At 40.1% G+C, this 14668-nt stretch overlaps 1 protein-coding gene across 1 annotated transcript in view; it reads right to left on the reverse strand.

Annotated features, from left to right (window-relative positions):
* HTR2C (5-hydroxytryptamine receptor 2C) overlaps positions 1-14668 on the reverse strand; it is a 186061-nt gene that overhangs the window by 32650 nt on the left and 138743 nt on the right. The gene's annotated exons all lie outside the window — the stretch shown is intronic.

Raw genomic sequence — 14668 nt, forward strand, 5'->3', positions numbered from 1 at the left:
ATTAGACTGTAGATGTTGAAAGGGTAAGTTTTATAAGGAGTAGAAGCTGTTATGGTGGCAGCAGCAGCCATATGGCACGGAACATGATAGTAGGATAGCATGCAGTGTCATGATTTTGGCAGCAGCAGTGGCAATACAGTATGGAACATGATAGAAGACTGGCAGACATTATGGGGCATCGCAAGCAATGGCAGACCTATTCATTGGCCTTAGCCAATCCATGCTTCATTAATTTTGACAAAAGTGATTTTTTTTGTACACTGACGAAGGACAACTTTGCCCAATTCCACGTGCCGCAATGAAAACTCTCTCTGAGATGTCACTGGAGGCTGTGAAAGAGAGAACAGAAACAGCATACTGGGCCAGTTCTGGACACTGTTCCAATCTGCCTTCCCAGAAGTCCATGGGGTCAGGGAACACAGTATGCAACGGAGAAATACCAGAGTCCAGGTAGGACAGAACCTGGGTGTTCAGGTGGTACATCTCTGTTTGCTGATTTGTATCAGCCTGGAACAGCACATTAAAACATGGCTCCTTAGGTTGATGATAATGAAGTAGCTGCTGTAGCATCTGCTGCTATGGTGGGAGGGCGGTTACTAGTTGGTGGGTTGAATGAGCCCCCTGGTCATACACGTGGGTTTCAGGTGTCTGCTTGCCAAAAGCTGCGGCATGATGCATACACAGTGTATTCTGGTAATAAAGCAATTGGCTCTCCCTTTTGGTAACATAGAAATATTCCTCTATTTTGCTTTGATAGCAAGGGCTAAAAAGCATGGCTATCCAGCAATCATCTCGGTGGGGGTTGAAGCCAGAAAGAACTGGGTAATCGGGCATGGTGGCAAGAATGGCAAGCTGTATACTTGCTTGCTTACACACAGATGTGAACGATATGTGAATGATATGTGAACAATGCGCCTAGCAGTGTGTAAGCAAGCAAAGCAAGCATACAACTTGCTATTCTTGCCAGCATGCCAGAGGAACCCGTTCCTTCTGGCTTCACCCCCCACGGAGATGATTAATCCATGGGACTTTCTTTGTGTGACAGTCTTTCAAACTTGCAGACTCGTGTGTTATTTTTACCTCATTGTGCCAATACTGTATGTGAGTGAGCAATATAAGTCATACTCACAAGTTGCTGGTACAAAATCTTTTTTTTTTTCTTTAATTCATTACAGTATAAAATGGTACATCATAAGGGACGCAGAGACAGACACGCTGGGGATGTGTGAACGATGCCTGTCTCAGCGTCCCTGCAAGTCTCTGATGAGCTGCCACTGGCTGACCTTAAAACAACACATGCTACCTGCTGAGATGGTCTGGTGCATGATGAAAACATTCCCCACTTTACGCTGCTCTGGCATATGCTCTTTCATATGCAAAGTGGAATTCCAGTGAGTTGCAATGTCACAGATAAGGTGTAATGTAAGACAGTCCAGGAGGATGTTCCTTGTCACATAAAAATGGCTGAAATGCAAGGACAGTCTCCTGGACTTTGCCAGTACCCTCTGCTAGCCACAGTATTTTTCCAAAAAGAGCTGGATGACTAGATTTATCATGTGCGCCATGCAGGGAGCATGTGTTACTTCCCCCAAATGCAGCTACAATATTCTTGCCATTGTCTCTGACCACCTTGCCCAGTTGTACTAGGTGGGGAGACAGCCAGCGGGATGTTTGCTGACTGATGCACTGTATCACTACTCTCACCCAGGCCAATCAGCTCTAAAATGGCATGGTAACGCTTCCTTTTACACAAACTGTATGATAGGAAGAAGGGAAGTGGGAGCAATGCTCCGACCTGCTTATGTTAGGATTGGGATGCTGTCCATCAAAGAGGATGCACCTGGTGTGGGACCAACACAAACACATAGGTGTCAATAGGACCTTGCCTTGTTACTGTGGTGTTGTTCTGCCGCTGCCCCTCAAAACATTGACCCAGTGGGCCATGAAAGACATGTATTGTCCCTGACTGTAACAGTTGTGGAATAAACCTTGCTGCACAGCGATAATTGCAAGGAGCTGCCCACATTTTACGTCACGTGAGAATGCAAGGCTGGTATGGCATTTTTGAATAAATAATGCTGGACAGATAGGTATTTTCCAGCAAGTGCCATCAGTTTCATAAGGGCAGCAGAATTCACTAAGTGGTATGGCAGCAACTGTACTGCCAGGTGGGTGTTAAGTTCTCACACCAGCGGATTTCTATGTTCATAGAGTTTTTTCCTGACCACAAATTCCTTTATCGATGGCTGACAACTGAGTGGAGTAGGAAGAGGAGGAAAAGTCTGAGCGAGAAGCAGTAACTGATGTTGACGATAACAAGGACACTGTAATGAATATGGATGTAGCCTGGTTGCCACAAACAAGACTGGGAGAAAGAGGACACCCTTGTTCCCATTGCTGGCAGACAGTTCTATTTTCCCACTAAATCTGGTGATGCCGCCTCATGTACACCAAAAAATTCATGGTGCCCATGTTTGTGTTTGAATGCCCATCGCTTATTTTAATCCTGCAGAGCCTATACATGGAAATGCTTTTCTCTTCCAGCATTGTGTAGAAAACTGACAGATGGGAAGTACTTTCACAGAGCTAGAGGCAGCCAAGCTTGGCTTAGGTCTGGCACATTTTAAGCCTGCTCCCACAGTATCAGTGGCATTATCAGTCCCTGAACTTACCATAATAGAAACAGATCTGGCCTTGGCATTTTTTGGGAGGTTCTGGCTGTACATTGCCTGCGCTCTGCTTTATTTTTTGCCATGGTCACCACCCTTTTCCTCTGATGTCACCACCTCCTCACCATCCTGATCCGATTCCCAGGTCCTGTACAACACAATAATCTTCATCCTCCATGCCACTTTTATCAGGCTGTGATATGTCATCATTGGCTACTTGGGCTCCCCTCGAGATTCACTTGGGCTCCCCTCGAGATTCCCTGTTCTGTATTTGCTCCAAGTGCCACTGTTGCTACCATTAGTACCACTATTACCACCACCACCAACACAGGTATAAAAGGTGTTGCCCACATACCCCTGAACCTCCTCCTCATGGCAGTCAAAACACTGTTCTCACACAAGTCATCAGCAGATATTTTCTGTTGCCATTTATTAGGAAGAAAGAAGGCACCACACTAGGAGGGGTCAGTGAAGATAGAAAAGATGCAAGTGAAAAGCTTTTCTGGAGTTGCAAGGAAGAGGAGCAGGAGGAATGCTGTTGCATCTGGCTCCAAGGCAAGGTGTCAGTCTCAGAGGTGACCTCAACATTATCCTGTTATGACTAATAATAATGTGCGCCTATCGGAAGCCTGGGAGAACTGTGGCCTACTACTACTACTTGCCACTACTACTACTACTACTACTAAAGCTACTGCTGCTACTATCCACATCTACTGTCCACATTCTGACTCCTTAATGATGAGGCATGTGTCTTTCGTTTTGCAGTCTTCTGTTCACCAGTCATTTTATAATGAGGCCTATAAAATAAATTCATGGCTTTGGAACACAGATTATTAAATGGTACTAGCAAAATTGCAATTTTTTTTTCTGCAATTTAAAGACAAAGGTGAAATAAAATGTCCCTCTTCTTGTACAAACACATTGTATACTAGTATTGACAATTTACAATGGTAATAATGCAATGTTTGCAGTAAAATGTGTTTGAACTACAGTCAGGTCCATAAATATTGGGACATGGACAGAATTCTAACATTTTTGGCTATATTCACCACCACAATGGATTTGAAATGAAACACACTAGATGTGCTTTAACTGCAGACTGTCAGCTTTAATTTGAGGGTATTTACATCCAAATCAGGTAAACGGTGTAGGAATTACAACAGTTTGCATATGTGCCTCCCACTTGTTAAGGAACCAAAAGTAATGGGACAGAATAATAATCCTAAATCAAACTTTCATTTTTTAACATTTGGTTGCAAATCTTTTGCAGTCAATTACAGCCTGAAGTCTGGAACTAGGGATGAGCGAACCCGAACTGTATAGTTCGGGTTCGTACCGAATTTTGGGGTGTCCGTGAAACATTTTCGTAAAAGTCCGGGTTCGGGTTCGGTGTTCGGCGCTTTCTTGGCGCTTTTTGAAAGGCTGCAAAGCAGCCAATCAACAAGCGTCATACTACTTGCCCCAAGAGGCCATCACAGCCTTGCCTACTATTGGCATGGCTGTGATTGGCCAGTGCACCATGTGACCCAGCCTCTATTTAAGCTGGAGTCACGTAGCGCCGCACGTCACTCTGCTATGATCAGTATAGGGAGAGGTTGCAGCTGCGACGTTAGGGCGAGATTAGGCAGATTAACTCCTCCAAAAGACTTCATTCTGTGATCGATCTGCAGCTGTGGATCATTGAAGTGCTATTATTGACTTGCTCACTTTTTTGAGGCTGCCCAGAGCGTTTTTAGATCACTTTTTTTCTGGGGAGATCGGCGGCCATTTTGTGACTTGTGGTGCGCCAGCACGAGCTATCACCAAGTGTATTTAACCATCGATAGTGTGGTTATTTTGTGCTATATCCTACATCAGCTGCAGGCTGAGCCTGTGTCACCGAAGTGCATTTAACCATCAACAGTCTGGTTATTTTTTGGCCATATACTACATCAGCTGCAGGCTGAGCCTGTTTCACCCAAGTGCATTTAACCATCAACAGTCTGATTATTTTTTGGCCATATACTACATCAGCTGCAGGCTGAGCCTGTGTCACCGAAGTGCATTTAACCATCAACAGTCTGGTTATTTTTTGGCTATATATTACATCAGGGGCAAGTTGAGCCTGTCACCCAGCGCCTAAAAAATAGACCTGACATTTCTATTCAACCAAATCTGCACAGTTTTAGCTGGTCAAGTTATTTGTAGTGACCGTCAAAGCAGACTTTTTGTTCTGGGTTGAAAAAGCATTCCCAAATTTGCCATTCTGAAAATAACTAGTTTGTGGTATTTGAGGCCTACTTGAAATCTATCCCAAAAAGAAAATCTTACATTGAAGTTATTGATAGTATCATTCAGAAAAACCTAAGACACACGCTAGCGTGCTGATAGAAGTGTCATTCTGTGATTAAACCTATAACTGTCACACAGCGCAAAAAAAAACAGGTCTCACATCTCTATTCAACCAAATCTGCACAGTTTTAGCTGGTCAAGTTATTTGTAGTGACCGTCAAAGCAGACTTTTTGTTCTGGGTTGAAAAAGCATTCCCAAATTTGCCATTCTAAAAAATAACTAGTTTGTGGAATTTCAGGCCTACTTGAAATCTATCCCAAAAAGAAAATCTTACATTGAAGTTATTGATAGTATCATTCAGAAAAACCTAAGACACACGCTAGCGTGCTGATAGAAGTGTCATTCTGTGATTAAACCTATAACTGTCACACAGCGCAAAAAAAAAACAGGTCTCACATCTCTATTCAACCAAATCTGCACAGTTTTAGCTGGTCAAGTTATTTGTAGTGACCGTCAAAGCAGACTTTTTGTTCTGGGTTGAAAAAGCATTCCCAAATTTGCCATTCTGAAAATAACTAGTTTGTGGTATTTCAGGCCTATTTGAAATCTATCCCAAAAAGAAAATCTTACATTGAAGTTATTGATAGTATCATTCAGAAAAACCTAAGACACACGCTAGCGTGCTGATAGAAGTGTCATTCTGTGATTAAACCTATAACTGTCACACAGCGCAAAAAAAAACAGGTCTCACATCTCTATTCAACCAAATCTGCACAGTTTTAGCTGGTCAAGTTATTTGTAGTGACCGTCAAAGCAGACTTTTTGTTCTGGGTTGAAAAAGCATTCCCAAATTTGCCATTCTGAAAATAACTAGTTTGTGGTATTTCAGGCCTACTTGAAATCTATCCCAAAAAGAAAATCTTACATTGAAGTTATTGATAGTATCATTCAGAAAAACCTAAGACACACGCTAGCGTGCTGATAGAAGTGTCATTCTGTGATTAAACCTATAACTGTCACACAGCGCAAAAAAAAACAGGTCTCACATCTCTATTCAACCAAATCTGCACAGTTTTAGCTGGTCAAGTTATTTGTAGGGACCGTCAAAGCAGACTTTTTGTTCTGGGTTGAAAAAGCATTCCCAAATTTGCCATTCTGAAAATAACTAGTTTGTGGTATTTCAGGCCTACTTGAAATCTATCCCAAAAAGAAAATCTTACATTGAAGTTATTGATAGTATCATTCAGAAAAACCTAAGACACACGCTAGCGTGCTGATAGAAGTGTCTGTCACGGAACCATGAACCAGACGTACAACAAGAGATAAGTGAAAATAAGAAGGCTTTATTGAAAATAAAGCTGTAAAGCAAAAGTCCAAACGGATGGCGAAACCGAATCAGAGTCTTTGCGAAGCCAGAGGTCAGGAACCAGAAGGGTAGTCAGACGAAGCCAGGATCAGGAACCAGCAGGGTAGTCAGACGAAGCCAGGATCAGGAACCAGCAGGGTAGTCGGACGAAACCAGGATCAGGAACCAGCAGGGTAGTCGGACGAAACCAGGATCAGGAACCAGAAGCAGCAGCAGTCTAGAAGCATGTGAACACAGGAGGACCAAGCAAGGAACTGAAGCCACAGACCTCCTATATATATGAGCTAGGCATCCAGCTCCTCCCAGTGGGAAGGAGGAGCCGCAGGGTGGGAGGCTACAAGAAACCCAGAAACCAAGATGGCCGCCAGCACATGTCAAACGAAGGAGAACAGCAAGAAGGTAAGACCATGACATTGTCATTCTGTGATTAAACCTATAACTGTCACACAGCGCAAAAAAAAACAGATCTCACATCTCTATTCAACCAAATCTGCACAGTTTTAGCTGGTCAAGTTATTTGTAGTGACCGTCAAAGCAGACTTTTTGTTCTGGGTTGAAAAAGCATTCCCAAATTTGCCATTCTGAAAATAACTAGTTTGTGGTATTTCAGGCCTACTTGAAATCTATCCCAAAAAGAAAATCTTACATTGAAGTTATTGATAGTATCATTTAGAAAAACCTAAGACACACGCTAGCGTGCTGATAGAAGTGTCATTCTGTGATTAAACCTATAACTGTCACACAGCGCAAAAAAAAACAGGTCTCACATCTCTATTCAACCAAATCTGCACAGTTTTAGCTGGTCAAGTTATTTGTAGTGACCGTCAAAGCAGACTTTTTGTTCTGGGTTGAAAAAGCATTCCCAAATTTGCCATTCTGAAAATAACTAGTTTGTGGTATTTCAGGCCTACTTGAAATCTATCCCAAAAAGAAAATCTTACATTGAAGTTATTGATAGTATCATTCAGAAAAACCTAAGACACACGCTAGCGTGCTGATAGAAGTGTCATTCTGTGATTAAACCAATAACTGTCACACAGCGCAAAAAAAAAAACAGGTCTCACATCTCTATTCAACCAAATCTGCACAGTTTTAGCTGGTCAAGTTATTTGTAGTGACCGTCAAAGCAGACTTTTTGTTCTGGGTTGAAAAAGCATTCCCAAATTTGCCATTCTGAAAATAACTAGTTTGTGGTATTTCAGGCCTACTTGAAATCTATCCCAAAAAAAAAATCTTACATTGAAGTTATTGATAGTATCATTCAGAAAAACCTAAGACACACGCTAGCGTGCTGATAGAAGTGTCATTCTGGGATTAAACCTATAACTGTCACACAGCGCAAAAAAAAACAGGTCTCACATCTCTATTCAACCAAATCTGCACAGTTTTAGCTGGTCAAGTTATTTGTAGTGACCGTCAAAGCAGACTTTTTGTTCTGGGTTGAAAAAGCATTCCCAAATTTGCCATTCTGAAAATAGCTAGTTTGTGGTATTTCAGGCCTACTTGAAATCTATCCCAAAAAGAAAATCTTACATTGAAGTTATTGATAGTATCATTCAGAAAAACCTAAGACACACGCTAGCTTGCTGATAGAAGTGTCATTCTGTGATTAAACCTATAACTGTCACACAGCGCAAAAAAAAACAGGTCTCACATCTCTATTCAACCAAATCTGCACAGTTTTAGCTGGTCAAGTTATTTGTAGTGACTGTCAAAGCAGGCTTTTTGTTCTGGGTTGAAAAAGCATTCCCAAATTTGCCATTCTGAAAATAACTAGTTTGTGGTATTTCAGGCCTACTTGAAATCTATCCCAAAAAGAAAATCTTACATTGAAGTTATTGATAGTATCATTCAGAAAAACCTAAGACACACGCTAGCGTGCTGATAGAAGTGTCATTCTGTGATTAAACCAATAACTGTCACACAGCGCAAAAAAAAACAGGTCTCACATCTCTATTCAACCAAATCTGCACAGTTTTAGCTGGTCAAGTTATTTGTAGTGACCGTCAAAGCAGACTTTTTGTTCTGGGTTGAAAAAGCATTCCCAAATTTGCCATTCTGAAAATAACTAGTTTGTGGTATTTCAGGCCTACTTGAAATCTATCCCAAAAAGAAAATCTTACATTGAAGTTATTGATAGTATCATTCAGAAAAACCTAAGACACACGCTAGCGTGCTGATAGAAGTGTCATTCTGTGATTAAACCTATAACTGTCACACAGCGCAAAAAAAAAACAGGTCTCACATCTCTATTCAACCAAATCTGCACAGTTTTAGCTGGTCAAGTTATTTGTAGTGACCGTCAAAGCAGACTTTTTGTTCTGTGTTGAAAAAGCATTCCCAAATTTGCCATTCTGAAAAACACTAGTTTGTGGTATTTCAGGCCTACTTGAAATCTATCCCAAAAAGAAAATCTTACATTGAAGTTATTGATAGTATCATTCAGAAAAACCTAAGACACACGCTAGCGTGCTGATAGAAGTGTCATTCTGTGATTAAACCTATAACTGTCACACAGCGCAAAAAAAAACAGGTCTCACATCTCTATTCAACCAAATCTGCACAGTTTTAGCTGGTCAAGTTATTTGTAGTGACTATCAAAGCAGACTTTTTGTTCTGGGTTGAAAAAGCATTCCCAAATTTGCCATTCTGAAAATAACTAGTTTGTGGTATTTCAGGCCTACTTGAAATCTATCCCAAAAAGAAAATCTTACATTGAAGTTATTGATAGTATCATTCAGAAAAACCTAAGACACACGCTAGCGTGCTGATAGAAGTGTCATTCTGTGATTAAACCTATAACTGTCACACAGCGCAAAAAAAAACAGGTCTCACATCTCTATTCAACCAAATCTGCACAGTTTTAGCTGGTCAAGTTATTTGTAGTGACCGTCAAAGCAGACTTTTTGTTCTGGGTTGAAAAAGCATTCCCAAATTTGCCATTCTGAAAATAACTAGTTTGTGGTATTTCAGGCCTACTTGAAATCTATCCCAAAAAGAAAATCTTACATTGAAGTTATTGATAGTATCATTCAGAAAAACCTAAGACACACGCTAGCGTGCTGATAGAAGTGTCATTCTGTGATTAAACCTATAACTGTCACACAGCGCAAAAAAAAACAGGTCTCACATCTCTATTCAACCAAATCTGCACAGTTTTAGCTGGTCAAGTTATTTGTAGTGACCGTCAAAGCAGACTTTTTGTTCTGGGTTGAAAAAGCATTCCCAAATTTGCCATTCTGAAAATAACTAGTTTGTGGTATTTCAGGCCTACTTGAAATCTATCCCAAAAAGAAAATCTTACATTGAAGTTATTGATAGTATCATTCAGAAAAACCTAAGACACACGCTAGCGTGCTGATAGAAGTGTCATTCTGTGATTAAACCTATAACTGTCACACAGCGCAAAAAAAAACAGGTCTCACATCTCTATTCAACCAAATCTGCACAGTTTTAGCTGGTCAAGTTATTTGTAGGGACCGTCAAAGCAGACTTTTTGTTCTGGGTTGAAAAAGCATTCCCAAATTTGCCATTCTGAAAATAACTAGTTTGTGGTATTTCAGGCCTACTTGAAATCTATCCCAAAAAGAAAATCTTACATTGAAGTTATTGATAGTATCATTCAGAAAAACCTAAGACACACGCTAGCGTGCTGATAGAAGTGTCTGTCACGGAACCATGAACCAGACGTACAACAAGAGATAAGTGAAAATAAGAAGGCTTTATTGAAAATAAAGCTGTAAAGCAAAAGTCCAAACGGATGGCGAAACCGAATCAGAGTCTTTGCGAAGCCAGAGGTCAGGAACCAGAAGGGTAGTCAGACGAAGCCAGGATCAGGAACCAGCAGGGTAGTCAGACGAAGCCAGGATCAGGAACCAGCAGGGTAGTCGGACGAAACCAGGATCAGGAACCAGCAGGGTAGTCGGACGAAACCAGGATCAGGAACCAGAAGCAGCAGCAGTCTAGAAGCATGTGAACACAGGAGGACCAAGCAAGGAACTGAAGCCACAGACCTCCTATATATATGAGCTAGGCATCCAGCTCCTCCCAGTGGGAAGGAGGAGCCGCAGGGTGGGAGGCTACAAGAAACCCAGAAACCAAGATGGCCGCCAGCACATGTCAAACGAAGGAGAACAGCAAGAAGGTAAGACCATGACATTGTCATTCTGTGATTAAACCTATAACTGTCACACAGCGCAAAAAAAAACAGATCTCACATCTCTATTCAACCAAATCTGCACAGTTTTAGCTGGTCAAGTTATTTGTAGTGACCGTCAAAGCAGACTTTTTGTTCTGGGTTGAAAAAGCATTCCCAAATTTGCCATTCTGAAAATAACTAGTTTGTGGTATTTCAGGCCTACTTGAAATCTATCCCAAAAAGAAAATCTTACATTGAAGTTATTGATAGTATCATTTAGAAAAACCTAAGACACACGCTAGCGTGCTGATAGAAGTGTCATTCTGTGATTAAACCTATAACTGTCACACAGCGCAAAAAAAAACAGGTCTCACATCTCTATTCAACCAAATCTGCACAGTTTTAGCTGGTCAAGTTATTTGTAGTGACCGTCAAAGCAGACTTTTTGTTCTGGGTTGAAAAAGCATTCCCAAATTTGCCATTCTGAAAATAACTAGTTTGTGGTATTTCAGGCCTACTTGAAATCTATCCCAAAAAGAAAATCTTACATTGAAGTTATTGATAGTATCATTCAGAAAAACCTAAGACACACGCTAGCGTGCTGATAGAAGTGTCATTCTTTGATTAAACCAATAACTGTCACACAGCGCAAAAAAAAAAACAGGTCTCACATCTCTATTCAACCAAATCTGCACAGTTTTAGCTGGTCAAGTTATTTGTAGTGACCGTCAAAGCAGACTTTTTGTTCTGGGTTGAAAAAGCATTCCCAAATTTGCCATTCTGAAAATAACTAGTTTGTGGTATTTCAGGCCTACTTGAAATCTATCCCAAAAAAAAAATCTTACATTGAAGTTATTGATAGTATCATTCAGAAAAACCTAAGACACACGCTAGCGTGCTGATAGAAGTGTCATTCTGGGATTAAACCTATAACTGTCACACAGCGCAAAAAAAAACAGGTCTCACATCTCTATTCAACCAAATCTGCACAGTTTTAGCTGGTCAAGTTATTTGTAGTGACCGTCAAAGCAGACTTTTTGTTCTGGGTTGAAAAAGCATTCCCAAATTTGCCATTCTGAAAATAGCTAGTTTGTGGTATTTCAGGCCTACTTGAAATCTATCCCAAAAAGAAAATCTTACATTGAAGTTATTGATAGTATCATTCAGAAAAACCTAAGACACACGCTAGCTTGCTGATAGAAGTGTCATTCTGTGATTAAACCTATAACTGTCACACAGCGCAAAAAAAAACAGGTCTCACATCTCTATTCAACCAAATCTGCACAGTTTTAGCTGGTCAAGTTATTTGTAGTGACTGTCAAAGCAGGCTTTTTGTTCTGGGTTGAAAAAGCATTCCCAAATTTGCCATTCTGAAAATAACTAGTTTGTGGTATTTCAGGCCTACTTGAAATCTATCCCAAAAAGAAAATCTTACATTGAAGTTATTGATAGTATCATTCAGAAAAACCTAAGACACACGCTAGCGTGCTGATAGAAGTGTCATTCTGTGATTAAACCAATAACTGTCACACAGCGCAAAAAAAAAACAGGTCTCACATCTCTATTCAACCAAATCTGCACAGTTTTAGCTGGTCAAGTTATTTGTAGTGACCGTCAAAGCAGACTTTTTGTTCTGGGTTGAAAAAGCATTCCCAAATTTGCCATTCTGAAAATAACTAGTTTGTGGTATTTCAGGCCTACTTGAAATCTATCCCAAAAAGAAAATCTTACATTGAAGTTATTGATAGTATCATTCAGAAAAACCTAAGACACACGCTAGCGTGCTGATAGAAGTGTCATTCTGTGATTAAACCTATAACTGTCACACAGCGCAAAAAAAAAACAGGTCTCACATCTCTATTCAACCAAATCTGCACAGTTTTAGCTGGTCAAGTTATTTGTAGTGACCGTCAAAGCAGACTTTTTGTTCTGTGTTGAAAAAGCATTCCCAAATTTGCCATTCTGAAAAACACTAGTTTGTGGTATTTCAGGCCTACTTGAAATCTATCCCAAAAAGAAAATCTTACATTGAAGTTATTGATAGTATCATTCAGAAAAACCTAAGACACACGCTAGCGTGCTGATAGAAGTGTCATTCTGTGATTAAACCTATAACTGTCACACAGCGCAAAAAAAAACAGGTCTCACATCTCTATTCAACCAAATCTGCACAGTTTTAGCTGGTCAAGTTATTTGTAGTGACTATCAAAGCAGACTTTTTGTTCTGGGTTGAAAAAGCATTCCCAAATTTGCCATTCTGAAAATAACTAGTTTGTGGTATTTCAGGCCTACTTGAAATCTATCCCAAAAAGAAAATCTTACATTGAAGTTATTGATAGTATCATTCAGAAAAACCTAAGACACACGCTAGCGTGCTGATAGAAGTGTCATTCTGTGATTAAACCTATAACTGTCACACAGCGCAAAAAAAAACAGGTCTCACATCTCTATTCAACCAAATCTGCACAGTTTTAGCTGGTCAAGTTATTTGTAGTGACCGTCAAAGCAGACTTTTTGTTCTGGGTTGAAAAAGCATTCCCAAATTTGCCATTCTGAAAATAACTAGTTTGTGGTATTTCAGGCCTACTTGAAATCTATCCCAAAAAGAAAATCTTACATTGAAGTTATTGATAGTATCATTCAGAAAAACCTAAGACACACGCTAGCGTGCTGATAGAAGTGTCATTCTGTGATTAAACCTATAACTGTCACACAGCGCAAAAAAAAACAGGTCTCACATCTCTATTCAACCAAATCTGCACAGTTTTAGCTGGTCAAGTTATTTGTAGTGACCGTCAAAGCAGACTTTTTGTTCTGGGTTGAAAAAGCATTCCCAAATTTGCCATTCTGAAAATAACTAGTTTGTGGTATTTCAGGCCTACTTGAAATCTATCCCAAAAAGAAAATCTTACATTGAAGTTATTGATAGTATCATTCAGAAAAACCTAAGACACACGCTAGCGTGCTGATAGAAGTGTCATTCTGTGATTAAACCTATAACTGTCACACAGCGCAAAAAAAAACAGGTCTCACATCTCTATTCAACCAAATCTGCACAGTTTTAGCTGGTCAAGTTATTTGTAGTGACCGTCAAAGCAGACTTTTTGTTCTGGGTTGAAAAAGCATTCCCAAATTTGCCATTCTGAAAATAACTAGTTTGTGGTATTTCAGGCCTACTTGAAATCTATCCCAAAAAGAAAATCTTACATTGAAGTTATTGATAGTATCATTTAGAAAAACCTAAGACACACGCTAGCGTGCTGATAGAAGTGTCATTCTGTGATTAAACCTATAACTGTCACACAGCGCAAAAAAAAAACAGGTCTCACATCTCTATTCAACCAAATCTGCACAGTTTTAGCTGGTCAAGTTATTTGTAGTGACCGTCAAAGCAGACTTTTTGTTCTGTGTTGAAAAAGCATTCCCAAATTTGCCATTCTGAAAATAACTAGTTTGTGGTATTTCAGGCCTACTTGAAATCTATCCCAAAAAGAAAATCTTACATTGAAGTTATTGATAGTATCATTCAGAAAAACCTAAGACACACGCTAGCGTGCTGATAGAAGTGTCATTCTGTGATTAAACCTATAACTGTCACACAGCGCAAAAAAAAACAGGTCTCACATCTCTATTCAACCAAATCTGCACAGTTTTAGCTGGTCAAGTTATTTGTAGTGACCGTCAAAGCAGACTTTTTGTTCTGGGTTGAAAAAGCATTCCCAAATTTGCCATTCTGAAAATAACTAGTATGTGGTATTTCAGGCCTACTTGAAATCTATCCCAAAAAGAAAATCTTACATTGAAGTTATTGATAGTATCATTCAGAAAAACCTAAGACACACGCTATCGTGCTGATAGAAGTGTCATTCTGTGATTAAACCTATAACTGTCACACAGCGCAAAAAAAAAAAGGTCTCACATCTCTATTCAACCAAATCTGCACAGTTTTAGCTGGTCAAGTTATTTGTAGTGACCGTAAAAGCAGACTTTTTGTTCTGGGTTGAAAAAGCATTCCCAAATTTGCCATTCTCAAAATTGTGGTGAACGGGAACAATGAGGAAAACATCTAATAAGGGACGCGGACGCGGACGTGGACATGGTCGTGGTGGTGTTAGTGGACCCTCTGGTGCTGGAAGAGGACGTGGCCGTTCTGCCACAGCCACACGTCCTAGTGAACCAACTACCTCAGGTCCCAGTAGCCAGCAGAATTTACAGCGATATTT

The sequence above is a fragment of the Bufo bufo genome, chromosome 8 (assembly GCF_905171765.1).
Source record: "Bufo bufo chromosome 8, aBufBuf1.1, whole genome shotgun sequence".
In the NCBI taxonomy this organism is placed as follows: domain Eukaryota; kingdom Metazoa; phylum Chordata; class Amphibia; order Anura; family Bufonidae; genus Bufo; species Bufo bufo.